Source organism: Oncorhynchus mykiss, chromosome 8 (genome assembly GCF_057628025.1).
Source record: "Oncorhynchus mykiss isolate SJ-2025 chromosome 8, ASM5762802v1, whole genome shotgun sequence".
In the NCBI taxonomy this organism is placed as follows: domain Eukaryota; kingdom Metazoa; phylum Chordata; class Actinopteri; order Salmoniformes; family Salmonidae; genus Oncorhynchus; species Oncorhynchus mykiss.
In genome coordinates this window covers 10,680,001-10,687,825 of record NC_143029.1, presented here as the reverse complement: position 1 = coordinate 10,687,825, position 7,825 = coordinate 10,680,001, and the positions used below count along the sequence as shown (strand labels likewise).

Here is a 7,825-nt window from a genome sequence, read left to right as displayed (position 1 = left end):
TCCTCGCTGGCCATGGCAGAACACTGGCATTCCTGTCTTGCAGGAAATCACGCACAGAACGAGCAGTATGGCTGGTGGCATTGTCATGCTGGATGAGTCGGTCATTGTCATGTCAGGATGAGCCTGCAGGAAGGGTACCACATGAGGGAGGAGAATGTCTTCCCTGTAATGCACAGCGTTGAGATTGCCTGCAATGACAAGCTCAGTCCGATAATGCTGTGACACACCGCCCCAGACCATGACAGACCCTCCACCTCCAAATCGATCCCACTCCAGAGTACAGGCCTCGGTGTAACGCTCATTCCTTCGACAGATAAACGCGAATCCGACCATCACCCCTGGTGAGACAAAACCGCTACTCTTCAGTGAAGAGCACTTTTTGCTAGTCCTGTCTGGTCCAGCTACGGTGGGTTTGTGCCCATAGGCGATGTTGTTGCCGGTAATGTCTGGTGAGGACCTGCCTTACTACAGGCCTACAAGCCCTCAGTCCAGGCTCTCTCAGCCGGACAGTCTGAGCACTGATGGAGGGATTGTGTGTTCCTGGTGTAACTTGGGCAGTTGTTGTTGCCATCCTGTGCCTGTTTCCACAGGTGTGATGTTCGGATGTACTGATCCTGTGCAGGTGTTGTTATACGGGGTCTGCCACTGCGAGGACAATCAGCTGTCCGTCCTGTCTCCCTGTAGCGCTGTCTTAGGCGTCTCACAGTATGAACATTGCAATTTATTGCCCTGGCCACATCTGCAGTCCCCATGCCTTCTTGCAGCATGCCTAAAACACATTAATGCAGATGAGGAGGGACCCTGGGCATCTTTCTTTTGGTGTTTTTCAGAGTCAGTAGAAAGGCCTCTTTAGTGGTCTAAGTTTTCATAACTATGACCTTAAATGCCTACCGTCTGTAAGCTGTTCGTGTCTTTACAACCGTTAATTGTTTATTGTTCATTGAACAAGCATGGGAAACAGTTTTTAAACCCTTTACTGTGAAGTTATTTGGATTTTTACGAGTTATCTTTCAAAGACGGTCCTTCTTTTTTTGCTGAGTTTATGTTAGCTAGGTGGCGAATGTTACCTATGCTAGGGGTGAAGGTTAGGGGAAAGGTTAGCTAACATGCAAAGTAGTGGCGAAGTAGCTAAGAAGCAGTTGCTAATTAGCTAAAATGCTAAAGTTGTCTTAGATTCAAACACGTAACCTTTCGGTTGCTAGACATTTGCATAATATGCCCACCCATCCACCCTGACCAACAATCCTATGTTCAGTTTCTGTCTTATGTAACCCTACCAAGTGTAACAAATACTAATTTACATTTATGTTAAGTCTAGTCTGAGACCAGGCTGTTTGAGATTGTATTAAGTCTTGGAAACTGCAGTGGGGCTGCCTATATATATATATATATATATATATATATATATATATATATATATATATATATATATATATATATATATATATATATATATATATATATATATATATATTTATATATATATATTTATATATTTATTTATTTATTTATAAAAATGTAAAAATTTATTTGAGGGGGGGGGGGCAATATATTTAAAAAAAAAAATAGATAATTTGAAAGATGTAAATGTATTAATTGGTTTATTTTCATTTTGATAAGAGAAAACAAAACAATTCACTTATTTGTTGATGTAAAAATGGAAATTGACCGATTTTTTTTTAAAATTAAGTTTGTGTCATTAGATTTCTGGCAGAAAAATGGGGTACCTGCTGAAAAAGTTTGAATACCACTGTATCGCAAGTGGACTAATGACCATGAGATGGAACTAGCTCTTTAACTCTAAATAATAGCACTCGAACTCTCTGCCTTTAGGCCAGAGGCTCAAGGAAATCGCTCTCTCTCCCAAGGACGTCTGTCTGCCTGCCTGCCTGCCTGGACAGGTGGTGAGGCGTACAAGCTTATCCCACGGTGAAGTTAATATTTGATAGGAGAGGAGTGGCGGCTAGTTTGCAAGTAAAATCCTCCATAATCAGAATATTGCTAGAGAGAGAGGAGGAACCCGCTTGGTCGCTCATGGATTGGTGTCTTGACAGTACAGACAGTCCTTTCCCTCCCTCTACCCTACCTAGTGCCTCCACTGAGAAAAGTCACACACTTGTCCAGTCCAAGGGAAAACTAAGTTGGTAGAATGAAAAGCAATTCAATTCAGAGATGGAGTATTGGTGTCCGAAGCACAGTAGTTCAACTGTGGTAAGTTTTTTTTTTAAATGTGCCATTGGTATAAAGATAAAATTATGAGAATTTGGATCAAGTGCATATAGACTGCCGAAAAAGGAAGTTGGTCTGGCTAGCATATTACTTATTAGCCTTAATTTGTAATATTAATCATTGAAATGTACAGTATTTGTATTTCATGGCTTTTCAATATAGAGCAGCTCTGCTTGGCATAATTGAATTAGAAATGGTTTAATGCAGCTGTCGGACCAGCCTATTGCTCATGCTTTGTGGGCAGTCAGTTTGTTCACCGATATCATGTCTGGCTCTGCTTCTTCCTCTGAGTCAGCCAACCACTTCTCTCACTCTTAATCAGCCAACGACTCTGCACTTGCCTGGACTCATCCTTCTCTTGCTGTTTTACATACAGATTTGTTTACCAGTAGGCCTATAACAGAGGAGCTTGATGTTAGTTTTTAAGGCCCACTGACCGTGACCATGCTTTGTTGTCTGTCCTTTCAAGATAGACATATCGTTTGTCAGCAGAATTTACTAAGCTTTCCTGCAGTGCAAATTTGCTCTCATTTTTTCAGAATGATAGAGAACCTGAAGGTAAACATTAGAGTTAAAAGGAGTGTTAAACGGTTTCCATTTTATGTTCTACCCTGTTGTTCCTGGTTTAGACGTTTTTCCATCCTAAAAGGTTAGAAATGAAACCAGCAAACACGGCAACCCTTGAAGACAGGCATTCCTCCTATCACTGTACTGTGCAGAAAGTTGTCTTTGTGAGTCACAGCTCCCTCTCCTATCCTACACCTGCATGACTTCAATGTGTCACAGCCGCTAATGACAACCAGGTGTTGTTGACACATCTGTCATGTTAAGTAGGCACCAAACAGAAGAAGACTGTCTGAAGTGGAGTGTGAGGTACTCAATCTCCAACTTGTCCTATAAGAAATACTCATTTTCATTTTACATCGGAAATAGTTTGGACTTGGATTTGGCTCTGTGCCTGTTGACACGTGCGTTTCGATTTTATTTGCATATATTAAGTACACTGAGTTCATTCGCACTTCTCATTATATATGGCAGTGAACCAGGAAGATGTTGCTGTTTGTGGGCCACTGAAGGTGCCATATTAAAGTATCACTAACTGGTCATACTGTAACTTAACAGTAATCATGTGACTACACTGTCTGGACTTGCCCTGTGGTAGCTTACAAGAGTGAATGATTGTCATCCCAAGGACCTGGCTTATCTGTGATTCATGAAAATAAAAGAGAGCCGCACACTCTAGGAGCTCAGATGCAAAAATGTAATTACCAACGTTTCGACAGCCAAGCTGTCTTCATCAGGGTATAATCACAAACACTGCGGGATGACTCGTTTATATAGTGTCAAAAGACACAGGTGTCTGTAATCCTGGCCAAGAGTGGCCTAATATCATTGGTTAATTATCAAATATTAAAATGGCATACAAAGAACAGCATACAAACAACAAATAGATAGCATACGATCATAGATTCATTTGACTACACAGGCTTGCAAACAATTACAATGGCAAAGTCACAATAATCACAAGAATGGCTTCAGATCAAAGTCTACGTTGAGACTGAAGGGCGCAAGGGTCTTTAAATTAAAGATCCAGGCAGCCTCTCGTTTTAACAATAAATTATCAAGGTCACCCCCTCTCCTAGGGAGGGTGACATGTTCAACGCCAACATAACGCAGAGACGAAATCGAGTGGCCTGCCTCCAAGAAGTGGGCCGCAACTGGATAAGTAAAGTTTTTACACCTAATGGTGCTACGATGCTCTGAGATACGTACTTTTAATTCGCGCTTTGTTTTACCTACATAATTTTTACCACAAGGACAAGTTATAAGATAAATAACTGCCTTAGTGGAGTACGTAATAACACCTTTGATTGGGATCGATTTCCCTGTTTGTGGGTGTTTGAAGGATCTACATTTATAAGTGCCATTGCATTGAGCACAGCCATTACACTTGTAGTTTCCATCCAGTAGGGTCGCAAAGAGACGTTGTTCAGGAATATCTTGGGGTGGTAAATCAGAGTTTACCAATTGGTCTCTGAGATTTCTGCCCCGCGAGAATACGACCAAGGGAAGGTTCGAAAACACATTACCGAGACTATCATCGGATTTTAGGATGTGCCAATGTTTGTGAACAATTCCCTTTAATTTGTTCAGACCACTTTGAATAGCAGGTAGTTAGAACACAAGAATGCGTCTTTTTGCGAGACTGACCTTTCTTCTAGATTATCTGTGATTCAACCACTAAACTGGTTGTTACTAGCAAAAGGGAAACCCCAGTGTGCATTCCAAAGGGCAACCTATATATTGCACTACTTTTCACTGTTGCCCATCGGGCTCTGGTCAAAGATAGTGCACTACGTACTTAATAGGGTACCATATGGGATGCAGTCCCAGTCTTGTGACCAGTTATGTAAATTCTGTCACGGTTGCTCAGGTGGTTTGGAAATGCAATGACCCAAATAACACTTTTCTGTCATTTTTGCGTCTTCAGAAGCAGCACTGCCTTGACCTCTGTGTGGCACTTGAGGGGAATAGGGGGAAGTTGTCCCTTGATGGTGATCTTGGGTCCGTTTTGTATTTTACCCACTAATGGTTTTAAGGTTAGGATTGGAGTAGGGGAAGTTAATCCTAGATCTGTACCTAGGGGAAACTTCATTGGGGAGCGATGTGTGAAGTTAGGGGATCGGCTAGCCAATCAGCTGTCAGAGTGGTCGGATGGGAACAAATGGGGGAAAGGGGTTGTTAAAAGTAACTGACATCCCTGTCTTTTTTCTAGAGGCTCAGGTGTTTGAGACCATAAACTGTTACACGTAGCCTCACTAACTAACTCACTCACTCACTCACTCACTCACTCACTCACTCCGTCCTGTTCACAATTCTCATTCTATGCTTCTCATTAAAGGTACATTTAGTATGAAAATCCTACAGCTCTCTCTTCCTCACTCATACAAAAACACATTGGTCAATATTTATTGTTCAGTAATAGTTAGGTAGTAATAACCGTATTAAGGACCGTAAAATCTCCCTTTCTAACCTCTCTGGCGTGGATCTGTAACCGTGGCCATCAACCGTTACCAAGGGGAGTTGTCCCAAGCTGGGTGACTCCACACGAACACTAATTCAGCTGTGGCGTGTTGGATGAGTCACCAGCCATAGAGAGAGGCTTAAAGCAGCTATGTGCTTCAGGGCCTGAAGGCAGGAACGCACCCGGCTCTCAAAGACAAGCCTGAGCCTGCACTGTGTAGGAGAGCAGCCCTTTCAAGCTCTTTGTGTGTGTAATGTGCCACATAGATGGTTCACTCTGCTACCATCCGGCAAATGGTACCAGAGTGGACCAACAGGCTCAGAAACAGCTTCCACCCCCAAGCCATAAGACTGCTAAATAGCCAGATTGCTAAATAGTAAATTAATGGTACCAGAAACTATCTGCACTGACTCTATCTTGCACTGATCCTACATACACCCACTGGATTATATATACACACCATATAGACACTTACTAGACTATATATACACACACCATATACACACTCACTAGACTTTATATAAACACACCATATACACACTCACTAGACCATATACAGTTGAAGTCGGAAGTTTACATACACTTAGGTTGGAGTCATTACAACTTGTTTTTAAACCACTCCACAAATTTCTTGTTAACAAACTATAGTTTTGGCAAGTCCGTTAGGACATCTACTTTGTGCATGACACAAGTAATTTTTCCAACAATTGTTGACAGACAGATTATTTCACTTATAATTCACTGTATCACAATTCCAGTGGGTCAGAAGTTTACATACACTAAGTTGACTGTGCCATTAAACAGTTTGGAAAATTCCAGAAAATGATGTCATGGCTATAGAAGCTACCCTAAAGGGGTAAAATAAATAAATAAATAAATAAAGGACTTGTTTGGATAGGTGTCGAAGAACTTGACTGCTCTGCACACAGCCCTGACCTCAACCCCATCAGACACCTTTGGGATGAATTGGAACGCCGACTGCGAGTCAGGCCTTATCGCCCAACATTGGTGCCCGACCTCACTAATGCTCTTGTGGCTAAATGGAAGCAAGTCCCTGCAGCGATGTTCCAACATCTAGTGGAAAGCCTTCCCAGAAGAGTGGAGGCTGTTATAGCAGCAAAGGGGGACCAACTCCATATTAATGCCCATGATTTTGGAATGAGATGTTCGACAAGCAGGTGTCCACATACTTTTGGTCATATAGTGTACCTCAAATACCTCGTACCTCTACACATTGATCTGGTACTGTTACTCCCTGTATTTATAGCAACATTATTGTGTATTTTATTTGATTCCTCTTGTGTTAGTTACTATTTTCTATTATTTTTTTTAACTCTGCATCACTGGAAAAGGTTTGTAAACAAGCACTTCACTATAAAGTCTTCACCAGTTGTATTCGGTGTGTGTGATAAATACAATTTGAATTGTGACAGAGAGAAAGACCACATTCCCACTCCAATCTCCCTCACAGAGGAGCCACATTCATTAGACGGTGATGGTATTGATGTAAGAGCTGTTTTCTGTCTCTGATTCCTCTTCTTCTCATCCTCTCTCTTACCTGTAGGAAAGAGGTGAGACAGGGGTTTGGCGGGGGAAGGGAGGAGGCGCTGTGAGGTAGAAGCGAGCGAGTTGGACAAAGAAAAAAAAAAAGCTACGCTCCACTGGCTAGGGGAAGAGGGGGAGGAGAGAGAGGAGTCATTACAGACCATGTGGCAAAACGGCAAGCGTTAGAATAGAGTAAACTAAGGAGGAACAGATAGGTCATCGTCATGCCACAGAGGAACCAGCTTTATCCACCGATCCGGTCCAGTCCCTCTCCCCCTCTCCCCTCACCTTCCCCGCAAAGAAGCTAAACCCCTTCCCACCAGGTGAGTGAACAAATGGAACTGAAATTGCTGCTTCTGCTCACCACCTCTCTCGTCTCTCTTAGAACCCGCTCTAGCAAGTACCTCTGTTCATTTTACAGAATTTGAGAGCAGAGCATTAAACCATGCAGTTTTTCAACAACAGTGCCAGGCCAGAATAGAGAGAGATCCAACTGGGTACTACTGTCTGAAGGGACTGTCCCTGAGCTGGTAGTGGGAATGACTTCTGGTCTTCTTCTTCTCTGAGTCTCTCTTTGGTGTGTTTTCAAAAGGGTTGCTTCTGATACGCTACGATACGATACAGACAAGGCATCAGGCTGCTACAATGAACACTGTTGGAAGGCATACAGTAGCTCATTATGTAGCTCTGCCAGTCATTGTACAGAGATTGGAGTACTGCAACTCTATCTGGTGCTTGAGCTGACATTTGAATCAGGGTAAATTGCGGTCAATTCAGGAAGTAAAACATCCCAAGTTATGTTTAATCTGATTCATGTTCAAATCAATGTTGGGGTCCATTCAAAAAGTACATTTGGTTTACTTTTTTTATTGACCCCAACGCTGAATTGAACATAGATCAGATGGAACAAAACGTGGGATGTTTGGCTTCATAAATGAAGATCAAACAAACAGAACCAACACTTCAATTGATATTGAATATAATTTTTGTCTTAGAGGACAGTACATGTTTTGGGTAGAGGACAGT

The 7,825-nt window shown here is 42.1% G+C and overlaps 1 protein-coding gene across 2 annotated transcripts in view; it reads left to right on the top strand.

Moving 5' to 3' along the window:
* The first annotated feature begins 1,895 nt into the window (after positions 1 to 1,895).
* The window catches only part of LOC110529348 (serine/threonine-protein kinase PAK 6), a 39,582-nt gene continuing 33,652 nt past the window's right edge, over positions 1,896 to 7,825 (top strand). The window contains exon 1 of one of the 2 annotated variants that reach the window (XM_021611484.3): positions 1,896 to 2,211. The gene's annotated coding sequence lies outside the window, so the exon portion shown is untranslated. Of the gene's footprint in view, positions 2,212 to 6,804; positions 7,123 to 7,825 lie in introns of those variants that run through there. The other variant, XM_021611485.3, reaches the window with a different exon arrangement.